General features: G+C 45.0%; 1 protein-coding gene across 2 annotated transcripts in view; it reads right to left on the bottom strand.

Moving 5' to 3' along the window:
• Positions 1-16,029, bottom strand: part of PAFAH1B1 (platelet activating factor acetylhydrolase 1b regulatory subunit 1) — a 107,235-nt gene extending 91,206 nt beyond the window's left edge. The window contains exon 1 of one of the 2 annotated variants that reach the window (XM_037987485.2): positions 15,876-16,029. The gene's annotated coding sequence lies outside the window, so the exon portion shown is untranslated. Of the gene's footprint in view, positions 1-967; positions 1,009-15,875 lie in introns of those variants that run through there. The other variant, XM_073004582.1, reaches the window with a different exon arrangement.
• Positions 16,030-16,545: the final 516 nt, after the last annotated feature.

The following is a 16,545-nucleotide window of genomic DNA, read 5'->3' as shown; positions in this document are numbered from 1 at the left end:
TGGCTCGCGCCTGTAATCCCAGCTACTCGGGAGGCTGAGACAGGAGAATCGCTTGAACCCAGGAGGCGGAGGTTGCAGGAGCCGAGATAGCGCCACTGCACTCCAGCCTGGGCAATAGAGTAAGACTCCGTCTCAAAAAAAAAAAAAAAAATTCTTCATTTCCAAAAAAATATACTCTTTTCCACTTTTCTTGAATGTTACAGCTGTCAAGCTATACTTTTTGTCACTTTTGAAAGAAACATCATCAATAGCGAAGTATTTCTCCACCATAAACAATATAAGGGCAATAATAAACACCAAGAGAGAGTACCAGAAATTTGTCCCACTGGAGAGCTTATGCTCATCTAAAGGCAGGCAGCTGGGGCCGGGTGCAGTGGCTCACTCCTGCAATCCCAGAACTTTGGCAGGCCAAGGTAGGGGGATCACGTGAGCCCAGGAGTCTGAGACCAGCCCCAGCAACAGAATGAGACCCTATCTCCAACACGGGGGAAAAAAAAAAATTCAAGAAGGCAGCTGTAATTCAGCTTAGGTTAATAGTTGTCATGGGAAAATGTGGGCTGCCTGTTGAGAGAGCTCCTAGTTTTTCAGGATAACCAAAAAATAGAGACTTTATGTAAAACAGCTAGTTTTAAAATGTTGGCTCAAAAAAATATTAACCATCAATGCAAAGAGAAATATAAGGCTGCCAGTATTCAACCCCAGGCTAGATAATAAATAAATATGGGTTTTTTTTTGTTTGTTTGTTTGTTTTTTGAGACGGAGTCTCGCTCTGTCGCCCAGGCTGGGGTGCAGTGGCCGGATCTCAGCTCACTGCAAGCTCCGCCTCCCGGGTTCACGTCATTCTCCGCCTCAGCCTCCTGAGTATCTGGGACTACAGGCGCCCGCCACCTCGCCCGGCTAGTTTTTTGTATTTTTTAGTAAAGACAGGGTTTCACCAGGTTAGCCAGGATGGTCTCGATCTCCTGACCTCGCGATCCGCCCGTCTCGGCCTCCCGAAGTGCTGAGATTATAGGCTTGAGCCACCATGCCCGGTCGGGTTGTTTGAATGGTTGAAGAGACGGAAGAAAATGGAACAAAGTTTAGAAATTTATACTCTAAAATTGATGCAATAATATTATCCATTCTCTTTATTCAACTCAAGGCATAAATATCACCAAATAAGAAATATTTTATTTAATTAACCTAAGGGTGAATTCTGCAGTGCAAAAACAAATCATTTTTAATTTTAGAGATGAGGTCTCACCCTGTTGTCCAGGTTGGAGTGCAGAGGCACAAGCACAGCTCACAGCAGTCTCAAACTCCTAGGGACACGCCGCCACATCTGGCTAATTTATTTTTTGTAAAGACAGGGTCTCATTATGTTGCCCAGGCAGGTGCCAAATTCCTGGCCTCAAGCGATCCCCTGCTCTGGCCTCCCAAAGTGTTGAGATTACAGACGTGAGCCACCACGCCCAGCCCAAACACACACTTATAAACACACACATCATATCATCTCATTAGCAAATACCTTATGTTCACTGCAGCATTGTCTGTAATAGTAAAAAGCTGTAAACAACCTAATTGCCCATTTCTGTAGTCCAAACATAAAGAAAATATGGTATAGGGCCAGGTGTGGTGGCTCATGCCTGTAATCCCAGCACTTTGAGAGGCTGAGGCCAGTAGATCACGAGGTCAGGAGTTCAAGACCAGCCTGGCCAACATGGTGAAACCCCGTCTCTACTAAAAATACAAAAATTAGCCGAGCATGGTGGTGCGTGTCTGTAGTTCCAGCTACTCAGGAGGCTGAGGGAGAAGAATCACTTGAATCCGGGAGGTGGAGGTTGCAGTGAGCTGAGATTGTGCCACTGCACTCCAGCTTGGACAAGAAAGTGAGACTTTGTCTCACCAAAAAAAAGAAAAAGAAAAAGAAAACATGGCATCATATATAAGAAATTATACAACTAAACTAGATCTACATATATCAATAATGCATCTAAAAAACAGGAAAGAAAACGAAGTAGATTAATATAGGTATACAGTAGAATATTCATGTAAATTCTAACAATCTATAAAGCACTACTATATATTGTTTATGGATACACTCAAATGCAAATGCATAAAAACATGAAACAAAGGGCTACATACAACATTTAGAAACTTTACTACTGAGAAGAGGAAGGCGGACACGATTGGAAAGAAGTACAAAAGGGACATCAAGCCAGGTGTGGTGATTCACGCCTGTAATCCCAGCACTTTGGGAGGCTGAGGCAGGAGGATGACTGGAGGCCCGGAGTTTGAGACCAGCCTGGTCAACATGGTGAAACCCTGTCTCTACTAAAAGTACAAAAATGAGCCCGGTGTGGTGGTATGGGCCTGTGATCCCAGCTACTCAGGTGGCTGAGGCAGAGAATCGCTTGAAGCTGGGAGGTGGAGGCTGCAGTGAGCCGAGATGGTGCCGCTGCACTCCGGCCTGGGTGACAGAGCAGGACTCCATCTCAAAAAAGGAAAAAAAAGAAAAAGAAAAAAAAAAAAAAAAGGCTGGGCATGGTGGCTCACACCTGTAATCACAGCACTTTGGGAGGCCTAGGCAGGTGGATCACGAATTCAGAAGATGGAGACCATCCTGGCCAACATGGTGAAACCCCGTCTCTACTAAAACACACAAAATTAGCTGGGCATGGTGCGTGCCTGCAGTCCCACCTACTCAGGAGGCTGAGGCAGGGGAATCTCTTGAACCCCGGAAGCTGAGGTTGCAGTGAGCGGAGATCGCGCCACTGCACTCCAGCTTGGTGACAGAGCAAGACTCTGTCTCAAAATAAAAAACAAAAAGACATCAACTGTAATAATGTCTTCTTAAAAAAACCTCTAGGCCGAGCGTGGTGGCTCACGCTTATAATTCCAGCACTATGGGAGGCTGAGGCAGGTGGATCACTAGGGTCAGGAAATCAAGACCATCCTCACTAACATGGCGAAACCCTGTCTCTACTAAAAATACAAAAAATTAGCCGGGCGAGGTGGCGGCGCCTGTAGTCCCAGCTACTCAGGAGGCTGAGGCAGGAGAATGGCGTGAACCTGGGAGGCACAGCTTGCAGGGAACCAAGATCACGCCACTGCACTCCAGCCTGGTAACAGAGCAAGACTCCGTCTCCAAAATAAAAATAAAAAAATAAAAAAAATAAAAAACGGCTCTGAGGCAAATATGACAAAATGTTAATTAACATCTGTCAATTGTCAATTCTGGTAATAGTTACATGGCTATTTTGTTATATTACTGCAGGTACTTTTAACATTTGACATATTCCAAAATAAAAATAAAAAATAAATTAAACTATAAATACACAAAATAAAACTTTAGCAGGCATGGTGGCTCACACCTGTAATCCCAGCACTTTGGGAGGCCAAGGCGGGCCTGAAGTCAGGAGTTCAAGACCAGCCTGGCCAATGTGGTGAAACCCCATCTCTACTAAAACTACAAAAATTAGCTGGGCATGGTGGCGGACACCCACAATTCCAGCTACTCAGGATGCTGAGACAGAATTGCTTGAACCCGGGAAGTAGAGGTTGCAGTGAGCTAAGACTGCGCCATTGCAGTCCAGCCTGGGCAACAAGAGTGAAACTTCGTCTCAAAAAAAAAAAAAAAAATTACAGAAAACTCAAAAAGCACTTTTTTCATTGGGCGTAGGTCTCATGATAGGCTTTCTGACAGGTAACAAGTTGGAAATATAAATGAAATGAAAGCCCTGAAGAGTAAATCCTACATATATGAAGCCCTCCTGTGAAGAACTTTGGAGTCGAATAGTTAAGATTCATACATCAATCTGGCTCCTTACAAACTGTGTGACCTTGGGGAAATTTGCAAACTTCCTAACCCCTTTACTCATTTTTTAAAAAGGGACCAATACTACCACCTACCTCAAACAGCTGTGGTGAAGCTTAACAAAACAGTCAATATGTAAGGGTTTGTCTACCTTTGTATATCCCTCACCTATGGCTCAAGAATCATTTCACTTTTGCACTTTTATATACATAAGCAAAGTAAACGACTTTGCTTTCCTAGTGTCCAAGGATAGACAACAAATCATTTTTGCCATCACAAGAAAGCAAAAAGTAAAGGTCACCTCATCTTCATCATCACCAATCATCACCATAACAACATTTATTGAGTACTTACTATGTTCCAGGTGTCATTCCTAGACTCTTTAAATGCATTAACTCACTTGACAAGTCAGATAATATATTTTATATATGCTATAAGAGAAAAATAGGTACTTATTATAAAATTACGAACTCAGAGAAAAGAAAGTTTCTTCCAGGTGGAAAAAATGAGAAAAGACTGCCTGGAAATGGAACACCTGGTAGGCATATCTGAAGCATAAGGGGGGTGGGGCAGGAACAAAGTAGCAAAAGGAACAGAAAATATCTTCCCAAAGCTGAATCACAGTAGACGTGGAAGGCAATAAGAAAAAGGATGAAAAGCCAGGCCATGTAAGAAAAGTATTTGAGCGTCCATTTAGGAATACCTATTCAGTACCATATTTTGCCATTGTGTTCTTTGCATTTTCATTAAAGACAGTAAAAAGCTAATGATGGGCTTCTGGCAACAAAGTGACTTGAAAACTGTGGTTCAGGAATATTTATCTGGCTACTTTATGTAATATTCTATATTAACTCCTCCTCTTATTCTCTGCTTTGGCTAATAACACCTAGTTTCTCAGTTCCACTCAGTCACCCAAACTACAAATCTGAATTGCTTAAACTTGCCTCTCCCATCACACTACTCATTCACACCTGGACCTCCTAAACCTTTCTCCACTCGATAACCTTCATTGTCACTGTCTTGCTTCAAGCTCTTATCGTTATTTCCTGAACAGGTCTACATGACCTCCAAAATCCACATTCCTCATTGCCACCCACATAATCTCTCTAAAATACACATCATCTCATAATGTTTGTTTCTGCTTGAAATTGTTTAAGGACTTCCAACTTGCCTACAAGCTATACAGAATATACAAATTATATCAATCTGGCTCAGTCATGCCTCTCCAATCTCAAATTCTACAATCCCCTCTTCCAAACTATTACCAGCATACACAAAATAGTTTCTCAAGCTTTTCTGACTATGTATGTTGCTGTTGCTGTTCCCTCTACCTAAAACGACCTCCCACGTTCACTACGATTATTCTTTTTTTTTTTTTTGAGACAAAGTCTTGCTGTCACTCAGCAGTCTGGAGCGCAGTGGCCATCTCGGCTCACTCCAGTACTCTTCCCGGGTCAAGCGATTCTCCAGCCTCAGCCTCCCGAGTAGCTGGGATGACAGGCATGCGCCACCATGCCCAGCTAATTTGTGTATTTTTATGTTTATTTATTTATTTATTTTTGAGACGGAGTCTCGCTTTGTCGGCCAGGCTGGAGTGCAGTGGTGCAATCTCAGCTCACTGCAACCTCCGCCTCCTGGGTTCAAGCAATTCTCCTGCCTCAGCCTCCCAAGTAGCTGAGATTATAGGCATCCACCACCACGCCCAGCTAATTTTTTTTAATTTTTAGTAGAGACGGGGTTTCACCATGTTAGCCAGGCTGGTCTCAAACTCCTGACCTCACGTGATCCACCTGCCTCGGCCTCCCCAAGTGCTGGAATTACAGGCGTGAGCCACCGCACCTGGCCTATATTTTGAAAAATACAAAAATTACCCGGACATGGTTGCGTGGGCCTGAAGACCCAGCTACTTGGGAGGCTGAGGCGAGAAGATTGCTTGAGCACAGGATTTGGAGAGTTGTAGTTAGCCACTGCACTCCAGCCTGGGCAACAGAGCCAGACCCTGTCTCAAAAAAAAAAAAAAAATCATTCTTTTGTCAAAATGTATTCACTGCACTCTGTTCTGAGATACTAGAAGTTGCTCTAGACAGAGAGGACAGCAGGAGTAGAATCATAAAGATCACACAGTGGGGAGGGAGAAGGCATATATATACTAGACTGACTAAGGTGGGGCTTGATTAGAAATGAAACGAAGTGATCAAAGACCTTGAAAACTGTGTTAAAGTATGTGGACTATAGGAAAGAGGGAGTCAGCACAGTAGGGTGGCTGAAAGCCCCAACACTGGAGCCTCCGTACCTGAGGTTTGACTTTCAGCTCTGCTATTTACAAAGCTGTTACAAAGGGCTTGCTAAATTCTCCTAGAATGTTGTGAGGAGCAAAGGAGTATTTGTAAAGCACTTAATACAGTGGCTGGCATATTAGTAAGTGCTAAGTAAATATTTGTTAAATAAATACAAAGGGAGCCAAAGAAGGGTTCTTTTTAAGTAGCGAAGTGTGACATGGTCAGATTTCATTTTAGATAGATGACTGGGGACTATGCAGCACAAAGATGTTAACAGGGCAAGACAGGAGTTAGAGAGACTACGTGAAATTAGTTGGGTAAGAGATTATGTGAACTATGATGGTAGTAGTACTAATGGTAAGTATGGATAGAAGGGGACTAACTCAACAAATATTGAGAAGGTAAAATTGGCAAGACAAGGTAATTGAACATAGAGGAAGAAAGAAAAAAGTCAAGGTTGAGTCCCACGTAAAGTGTTATTTCTGCTGTTTTTAAAAGCAATATTCTGCTAAGAACTTTGGATCTTAGGTGTCCTCTGTGCTAGCGGCATTTGACGTCTTGGGGCGGTATTATGATGCTTCCATAAAAATGGGAACTACAGGCCTGTTGAAACTCTCACATTTACAGGTCCTCGCTGTTTTCTTTCTTTTTTTCAGTAGGTGGAGATAATTTCTCTTTAAGGACATACATGATGCAGAACACTTATTTAGCCCGAGTCGAAGAGCCAGAAAGCTTGAATAATCATTTTATTATGTGGGTTTTTTTTTTTATTTTTACGTTGGGATTTGTGATGATAAAGATTATAGCATCATGGTAATACTGTAAAAATTTTTAAGTGACTGCTGAACCATTAAAGACAAATTAAAATTTGTTAATTCTGTTATTTCCAATTTTTTCACCGTTCATTCATATATGATAAACTTTGATAACCAGAAATTTTTTTTTTTTTTTTTTTTTGAGACAGAGTCTCGCTCTGTCGCCCAGGCTGGAGTGCAGTGGCCAGATATCAGCTCACTGCAAGCTCCGCCTCCCAGGTTCACGCCATTCTCCTGCCTCAGCCTCCCGAGTAGCTGGGACTACAGGCGCCCGCCACCTCGCCCGGCTAGTTTTCTGTATTTTTTAGTGGAGACGGGGTTTCACCGTGTCAGCCAGGATGGTCTCGATCTTCTGACCTTGTGATCCGCCCGTCTCGGCCTCCCAAAGTGCTGGGATTACAGGCTTGAGCCACCGCGCCCGGCCAATAACCAGAATATTTCATTACTTATTCATCTCTTTGACAAATCTTAGCTCCTTATTTCTACATTTGTCAACTTTAAAAATATTTTTTCTTAGGCTGAGAGCAGTGGCTCATGCCTGTAATCCCAGCACACCGAAAGGTTGAGGTGAGCAGATGGCTTGAGGCAGTTTGCTTAGGCTAGGAGTTTGAGACTGGCCTGGGCAACATGGCGAGACCTCACTTCTTACAGAAAATACAAAAATAAGGCAGGACGCAGTGGTGCATACCTGTAATCCCAGCCCTTTGGGAGGCCGAGGCACGAGGATCACCTGAGGTCAGGAGTTCAAGGCCTGCCAGGCCAACATGGTGACACCCCATTTCTACTAAAAATACAAAAATTAGCCAGGCGTGGTGGCAGGCACCTGTAATCTCAGCTACTCGGGAGGCTGAGGCAGGAGAATTGCTTGAATCCAGGAGGCGGAGGTTGAAGTAAGACGAGATCACGCCATTGCACTCCGGCCTGGGCGACAAGATTGTGAGACTCCGTCTCAAAAAACAAAAAAAACAAAAATTAGCCAGGTGTGGCTGGGCACAGTGGTTCACGCCTGTAATCCCAGCACTTTGGGAGGCCAAGGAGGGCAGATTACTAGGTCAGGAATTCGAGACCAGCCTGGCCAATGAGGTGAAACCCCATATCTATTAAAAATACAAAAAACTTCACCAGGCATGGTGGCAGATGCCTGTAATCCCAGCTACTCAGGAGGCTGAGGCAGGGGAACTGTTTGAACCCAAAGACCGGAGGCTGCAGAGAGCCAAGATCGCACCATTGCACCCCAGCCTGGGCAACAAGAGCGGGACTCATTCTCGAAAGATAAATATTTATATATGGGTTTAGTCAACAAATTATTTCATTTTCTCTGACAATGCTAAATGTATAGCCTTTTCTCACCCATAAAAAGTTAACCAAGGCCAGGCATGGTAGGTCACACCTGTAATCCTAGCAATTTCAGAGGCCAAAGTGGGCGGATCACCTGAGGTCAGGAGTTTGAGACCAGCCTGGCCAATACGGCGAAACCCCGTCTCTACTAAAAATAAAAAATTAGCCGGGTGTGCTGGCACACGCCTGTAATTCCAGCTATTACTAGGAAGGCTGAGACAGGAGAATCGCTTGAACCCAGGAGGCAGAAGTTGCAGTGAGCCGAGATCGCGCCACCATACTACAGTCTGGGCAACAGAGCAAGACTCCGTCTCAAGAAGAAAAAGAAAAGTTAACCAAAATACTAAATAATCAAAACATCTGACTCATTTATCTCCACCTTCTTTCTTTTGTAGTTAGCATATTTTTTATAAAAATATGAAAAAAGGCCGGGCGCGGTGGCTCAAGCCTGTAATCCCAGCACTTTGGGAGGCCAAGACGGGCGGATCACGAGTTCAGGAGATCAAGACCATCCTGGCTGACACGGTGAAACTCCGTCTCTACTAAAAAAATACAAAAAAAAAAAAACTAGCCAGGCAAGGTGGCGGGCACCTGTAGTCCCAGCTACTCTGGAGGCTGAGGCAGGAGAATGGCATGAACCTGGGAGGCGGAGCTTGCAGTGAGCCGAGATTGCGCCACTGCACTCCAGCCTGGGTGACTGAGCGAGACTCCGTCTCAAACAAACAAAAAAAAAATTGAAAAGAGAAGAAAAGAAAAATATATAAAACACTAGCATATCATAAAACATGTTCTTTTTTTTTTTTTTTTTGAGATAGAGTTTCACTCTTGTTGCCCAGGCTGGAGTGCAATGGCACAATCTCGGCTTACTGCAACCTCCGCCTCCTGGGTTCAAGTGATTCTCCCGTCTCAGTCTCCCCAGTAGCTGGGATTACAGGCGCCCACCACCACACCTGGCTAATTTTTGTATTTTTAGTAGAGACAGAGTTTCACCATGTTGGCCAGGCTGGTCTGGAACTCCTGATCGCCTTCTGCCCGCGTTGGCCTCCCAAAGTGCTGGGATTACAGGCATGAGCCACCGCACTCAGCCCATAAAACATTCTTCTATCTTTGCCTTAGATTAAAAACGGATTGGGCTGGGCGTGGTGGCTCACACCTGTAACCCCAGCACTTTGGGAAGCCAACTCAGGCGGATCACTTGAGGCCAAGAGTTCTCTAGTAAAAATACAAAAATTAGCCATCTGTGGTGGTATGCACCTGTGGTCCCAGCTACTCGGAAGACTGAGGCATGAGAATCGCTTGAACCCAGGAGGCGGAGGTTGCAGTGAGCTGAGATCGAGCCACTGCACTTCAGCCTGGGTGATGGAGTGAGACTCCCACCTCAAAAAAAAAAAAAAGGTTAAAAATGGATTAATACACACTGTAAAATTTTAGTAAACATATAACTTTCTACTATGCTTTCAAAAACTAAATTTCTTAAAATGTTCAAAGATTCTTAATTTTACTTTTGTAAAAAGTCTCAGAAAACTTCTGAATGGCCTCAGTTAACTGTCAATTCTTGTTTAACATAAGAGCCCCAAAAGCAGATAATCAAAATGTATAGGTAATTTGTCCAGCTGAGTTAATTCACTTTTATACTTAAGAATTCTGGGCCAGGCGCGGTGGCTCAAGCCTGGAATCCCAGCACTTTGGGAGGCCGAGACGGGCGGATCACGAGGTCAGGAGATCAAGACCATCCTGGCTAACATGGTGACACCCCGTCTCTACTAAAAAATACAAAAAAACTAGCCGGGCAAGGCGGCGGGCGCCTGTAGTCCCAGCTACTCGGGAGGCTGAGGCAGGAGAATGGCGTGAACCCGGGAGGCGGAGCTTGCACTGAGCCGAGATCGTGCCACTGCACTCCAGCCTGGGCGACAGAGCGAGACTCCATCTCAAAAAAAAAAAAAAAAAGAATTCTGTCAAAGTGTAACACCGTTCCCTCAGAGAACATAAAATCTCCATATAGGAAAGGCGGCCACTCTTCCTTCCATCACCTTAATTCTCTCGAGATCACTGGAGCTATTACAGAGATCTTCAGGACAGCACATTTCCTTTCATATAATCCTTCGTTCAGTCAAATGCACTAGTACTTATTTACTTACTAATACTATCTGTAAAGCAGTATTAGGCATTTTTGGGAGAAGCTACTCAAATGCCAAAAGGCTTATGCATGCAAAGCAGTCAACAATACAAGACCATATGTTAATAAACGCCAATTTAAATGATGCAGGCAATAAATGCCACCAACTTTCACCATTTTAGAAGAGATTAACAAAGATTAAGGAGTCCAATCGTTATAGAAAGAAGGAACGTGTGATCTTACAAAGCAGTACCCAAGAGTTCTGTGACTACAATATTTACCTTATTCTAGTCACTAACCTAACATTCGACAGGAAAATTCTCTGAATTTTAGTTCTCTCATCCGTAAAAATACCAATCTACCTCAAAAAGTAGCTGACAGAAGAACAAATGAAAATGAGTACCAAGCTCAATAATTATAAAGTTCTAGAGAAATGTTTATGACAATGTTAAATGACAATAAAGAGTACTGTTCCAGAAGCATCCTTGACAAATGCAGATTAGTCCTATCTAGGTAAGTTTCAACAAGAAGCCACCATCTTTTAAAAAGCAAACAAGAAATAAAACAATAAGTGCTTACGATGCCTGCCACCAAGGAATAGAAAGCATTTCACAAATATCAATTAAATTCTATAACTGCCATGCCAAGGTTAAAAATTACATACGTAACAGAAGTTAAACTAAGGTTCCATTTCAATGACTAGCCAAAAACTGCCACATCAAACCAGCAACAAAGTCAGAACAACCCAAAAAGCCTTCACTGCAGTTAACTATTATGCTTACATAACGCAGCATTTTTCTTCATGAAATACAGATTTCCCAAAATGTTTGGCCTTCAATGACGAGGATTCAATTTACAGCTAAACATCTTCTGGAGAATGGTAGGTTCGCCTTTTTTCAGAACTCGTATTATATACCATTAGCTTTATTTTAAATAGAGCAACTTTCTAAGTTTAAAAAAAAAAAAAGTAACAGTTGTATTGTAGATGACATAATAAGAATAGTGGCAAAGAATTTCCACTTCAAAACTTAACTATTTCTCTCTTTCCAAAGCACATAAAAATAAGTTACCCGTCATAATGAAAATTTTTTGTAACAGGGACGTACAGGCAAGTAAAAAATACTTTAGGACCAGAAGCAGAAATGGCCAGCTTGGTTTAAAACCAACCCAGCCTCAAGTCCCTTTGGCAAAAGAGCGCATGACTCACTGCTTTAGAACTCAATGGGAAGATATGGAAAATTCACTCTGCCCTAAGATTTTGCTTTGGGTTTGTTTTTTAAGATATCTTTATCTTGTTTTATTTATTTATTTATTTTTGAGATGGAGTTTCGCTCTTGTTGCCTAGGCTAGAGTGGAATGGTGCGATCTCGGCTCAATGAAACCTCCGCCTCCCGGGTTCAAGCGATTCTCCTGCCTCAGTCTCCCCAGTAGCTGGAACTACAGGTGTGTGCCACCACGCCCGGCTAGTTTTTTTGTATTTTTAGTAGAGACAGGGTTTCACCATGTTGGCCATGCTGGTCTTGAACTCCTGACCTCAGGAGATCCACCTGCCTCAGCCTCCCAAATTTCTGGGATTATAAGCGTGAGCCACTGTGTCTGGCCAGACAGCTTCATCTTAATGTTCACAATTTTTATAGCGTCCATGGCTTATTTACAAAGACGACAAACTGTGAATAAGATGAACCACATGTAAACAAGAAGGCCTTATTTTTTGCTGGATACTTAAAATATAAGCCATAAAGTCTCACACACACAGACACACACAGACACACACACACACACACTTTCTGTCTCTCTCTGTCACTTAGTATACAACTGAGAGATATTTATATTATTTTTAAAAATTGAAAATAGGGAAGGGTGTGGTGGCTCACGCCTGTAATCTCAGAACTCTAGGAGGCAGAGGCAGGCAGATCACGAGGTCAGGAGTTCAAGACCATCCTGGCCAACATGGTGAAACCCCATCTCTACTAAAAATACAAAAATTAACCAGGTGTAGCGGCAGGTGCCTGTAATCCCAACTACTCCAGAGGCTGAGGCAAGAGAATCGCTTGAACCTAGAAGGCAGAGGTTACAGTGAGCCGAGATCACGCCACTGCACTCCAGCCTGGGCAACACAGCAAGACTCCACCTCAAAAAAAAAAAAAAAAGACACGGATGTTCTAAATAGAAAACCAAAAATTATGGTTCTGATTTTTGCTTCCCAGAAACATCTCAAAATCTCTTTAAACTGGAGATATTTTATCTGGAAAAATAGGTAACAAATAATTGTACTAAAAAATTCCTTCCAATCTCATTAAAAGTTGTATATAAGAACTGTGAATAATTTTAAAAATTAATGTCCAAATTAAGCATAACATTCTGCAACATGTATCAAAAAACAATACATACACTTGGAGCTAAAGCTCTCTTATTTACGTCAAATTATCTTAAGCTCTTGATTAATAATCTACTGAAAAATCACCACTCTTAGTGTGTAGGGTTTTGTTTGTTTGTTTCTGAGTGTCTTGCTCTGTCGCCTAGGCTGGAGTGCAGTGGCGTGATCTCGGCTCGCTGCAACCTCCGCCTCCCGGGTTAAATCTATTCTCCTGTCTCAGCCTCCCAAGCAGCTGGGACTACAGGCGCATGGCACAACACCCGGCTAATTTTTTTTATTTTTAGTAGAGACAGGGTTTCACCACATTGGTCAGTCTGGTCTCCAACTCCCGACCTCAGGTGATCTACCCGCCTCGGGCTCCCCAGTGCTGAGATTACAGGCGTGAGTCATTGCACCTGGACCTTAGTGTGCTTTGATACCTACAAACAGTAGGAATAGGGATATGTCAGACACATAATAAAGTGAATTATCACTCCCAACCTTGCTCATTTCCTCACCATACTAACTCTTCTACTTTCTAATCATATTAAAAAGAACAAAAATGCAAAAAAAATCATACACTGACAAGCATTCATAAGGCTAAATCAAAATCACATTTACCACATACAGGTGAAATTCTTTTGAAGATGTCTACTCATGTGAATGCTTGATACAAGGCATTAAAATGACCTACCCTCTTATGACAGTATCTCGCAAAAAGGTCCCTTTCAAGGAGCAACACAAGAGAAAAGGTCCAAAGGGCCTTTAGTGCAAATTATCTTTTCCTTTTTTTCCCACCTTTTATGTTCACTATTTTAAAATCGCAAATAGATTTACTGTTTTAAGTAAAACAATTACAGTATTCTTCTTAGATTTTTGCAGTTTTCCTGTACCTCCTATTTCTTGCCAAATATTTCTGACATTAATTTATACTTACATGACTAGAATAATAAAAAACATCAACAAGCGTGTAGATGTATGTGTATCTTTATATATTAATATATACACACACACAAGGACAAATACAGAGACAATAAGTGTCTATTTTAAAGCAAGGACATTGCTTTTTATTCCAATCATTCAATGCCCATCATGAAAAAAAGGTGGAAAACATTAGATTTTAAGATTTACGACAGAGAAATGACTTAGTTGTAGCAACCATTCATATCAAATAACCTTACAAAACACAAGCTAGAGAAAGACGCTCTGAAAGGGCAATCCAGCATTTCACAGCTTCGGCTCCCTTACTCCACCCAGTCTTCTCGGCTCAATGGCTGTTCACAGCATCCACAAATATTAGCCCATTTTTTTAAAAAAGGATGTGGGGGCAGATACCAACGTAAGGCTTGCTCCATCAAAATCAGCATATACAGAAATACTTCATGTGAAAAATGGGGTTCCTTTCTGGTTTTAAAAAATATATACCAGCCTTAAATTTCTTTTAGGAGATTCCCCCCTTCTGAGCAATCCAAACAATGATCATTAATGAACACGAAAGAAATCACCCTAAATACAGATTACTCTTCTGCTTTATTAAAAACTGCAATTTCCAACTGCCAATTATTTTGTGAAACCGTGTCCTAAAAGACACCCATTAGAGATTAAAAGCTAGCTGATGCCTTAAAACCAAATGAGAATTTTTTAAGTGAAAGCTTTTACTATATATTCAACATCACTATGACACAGTCAACAGGAAATTTTCCTGATGATGAGACTGGACCCCGCAGCGATCAAGCCCCGCTGCAGGAAAAAAAAAAAAAGGCAAACACTCCTGTGGCAAAGAGGGAGGGATGACATTGTTACTGGTATGAATGGCCCAAGCAGTGTCTCTCCTCCGCCCTAGCCTCGAAAAGAAATTCACACAAAATAACCCACTCCCCCAACAAAAACAGAATTGCCAAAAATGGCATACATTTTTTCTTTGGCGTTTAAAACCTTACGAATCTCCAAGACTGTGTGCTTAAAGGAGAGATGGGAATAACAGTAGTATCTCTATTTGTCCGGACTGCCACTTAAGGAAAGAGGGAGGGGGGACCTTGGCATGACATCGCCCATTGAGAACGAGACCACAAATCTGGTCCTCCTCTTCAAAGGCATATTTTCTTAACCAAAAGACTGATATAAATTGGGCCCAAACAGCAAAAGAAAAATTCCTGCCCTCTTCCCAAGGAGTTTCTTGCTAAGTCACTGAAGAAAGGCAGCATAACAAATAAAGCGAAGGTACCTTGCTCTCTCCTACTAAATACTGAAAACCTCTTCCCCTCTACTGTTACGTTTAGAGGGGCAGAGTCAAAATGTGCCGACCACCTCAAAGGCATTTTCTCGTGTGGGAGGCTAAGAGGGTAAATATGCACAGGCACTGCGTTTCCCAAAGGGGCAGGGAGAGGAGATTAGATGAAGGGGAATGGCAGGGAGCCTCGAAGCTGAATGTTAACAGCATCAAAAGGCAACTCCCGACCGAGGAGCCGGTGGCAGAAAGAAAATCCTGCCAGATTCGGTGGGTGGATGCTGCGGATGGCTCGGTGGGCCGGGCTGCCTCTCCCCGGCGGGTGCTGAGGCTGGACCGCCGCACTGGGGGCCGGGGAGACGCTGGGCCACCCTCCGCTGGTCCACCCCATCTTAAGGACCAGTCGGGGACGGAATGCCTGGAAGGCCCAATGGGTGCCCCGGCGGCGAAGGGCTGAGCCGGTCCCCGAGCCCACAACGGAGGGTGGGGTGGGGACTGCGGTGCTCGTCTCTGCGGCCGCAGAGAGCAGGGCCGAGCCCTTTCCCCAGGATCAGAGAGCTACCTGGTCCCCACGCCCTTCCTACCCAAGAATACTTTTCTTGCTAAGTCACCCAGGGAGGAGGGCGATCCCTTCTTGGGGAGGGCCGCGGGGGGGGTCGCAGCGGCGCCGGCAGCCCCCAAAGCCGGGCCCGGGAGGAGAGCAGCGAGGGCAGCGCCCTCCCCGGACAGTCCCCCTCCTCCGGGTCTCTCACTCAACGGCCGTCGCGGCCGCCATTTTGAGAGCGAGGAGAGAAGAAGAAGGAGGAGGCGGCGGCGGCGGCAGGGGGAGGGGAGAATGGGAGGGAGGGGACCGGCGCAGCCACATCGTCAGGCCGCCGGGTCCGGCCTGCAGCCGCCCGGGCGCGGTGGAGGAGACAGAGGGGAGGGCGCAGACCCGCGCCGCCTTACCGGAGCGCTGCACCGCCGCCTCCGCCGGGCCTCTTCCGTCCTTCACTCCCATCCACCGGCGGGGGAGGGGGAGGGAGAGGGGAGGGAGGAAGGAGGGAGGGAGGGAAGGAGGGGGGGAGGATGGCGCGCTGGGCCCGGGCCCGGGGAGGGGGAGGGGAGGGGAGCGGGCGGGCTCCTCAGCCGTTCCGGGGCTCGAGCCCAACCTCGGCGCTCGCGGTTTCTCTCGCTCGCGCCCGGGCGCTCCCCTCCTTCTCCTTCTCGCTCCCTAGACCCCCGGGTCGCTGCTCCTCCGCTCGCTCACTCGCTCTCCCGGCCGCCGGACTCCGCCGCCGCCCCGCCGCTCCGGCTCCGTCTGTCACAGGAGCTGCCCCAACGCCCTGACGTCACCGCGCCGCCGCCGCCGCCGCCGCCGCCGCCCCAGACCCGCCAGGAAGAGGGAGGGGCGGGCGCCGGGAGCGGAGGAGGGGCTGCGGCGCATGCGCCGGGCTGGGCCGAGCCGGGGCCGCGCTGCCTTCTAGCGGGTGGGCGGCTCCGCGGTGCCCCCGGGCCCGCGGGCGAGTCTGCGCGCGAGGTGCTGCTTCTCACGCTCCGCACGCTTCTGTAACCTTGGGAAAGGCTCTTTTTTCCCAGCCCCTCGTCTAACTTGTGGCCCCTTCTGAACTCTGGCTCT

Source organism: Chlorocebus sabaeus, chromosome 16 (genome assembly GCF_047675955.1).
Source record: "Chlorocebus sabaeus isolate Y175 chromosome 16, mChlSab1.0.hap1, whole genome shotgun sequence".
NCBI lineage: Eukaryota > Metazoa > Chordata > Mammalia > Primates > Cercopithecidae > Chlorocebus > Chlorocebus sabaeus.
The sequence above is the reverse complement of the archived record's forward strand: the minus strand, read 5'-3'. Positions and strand labels throughout refer to the sequence as shown.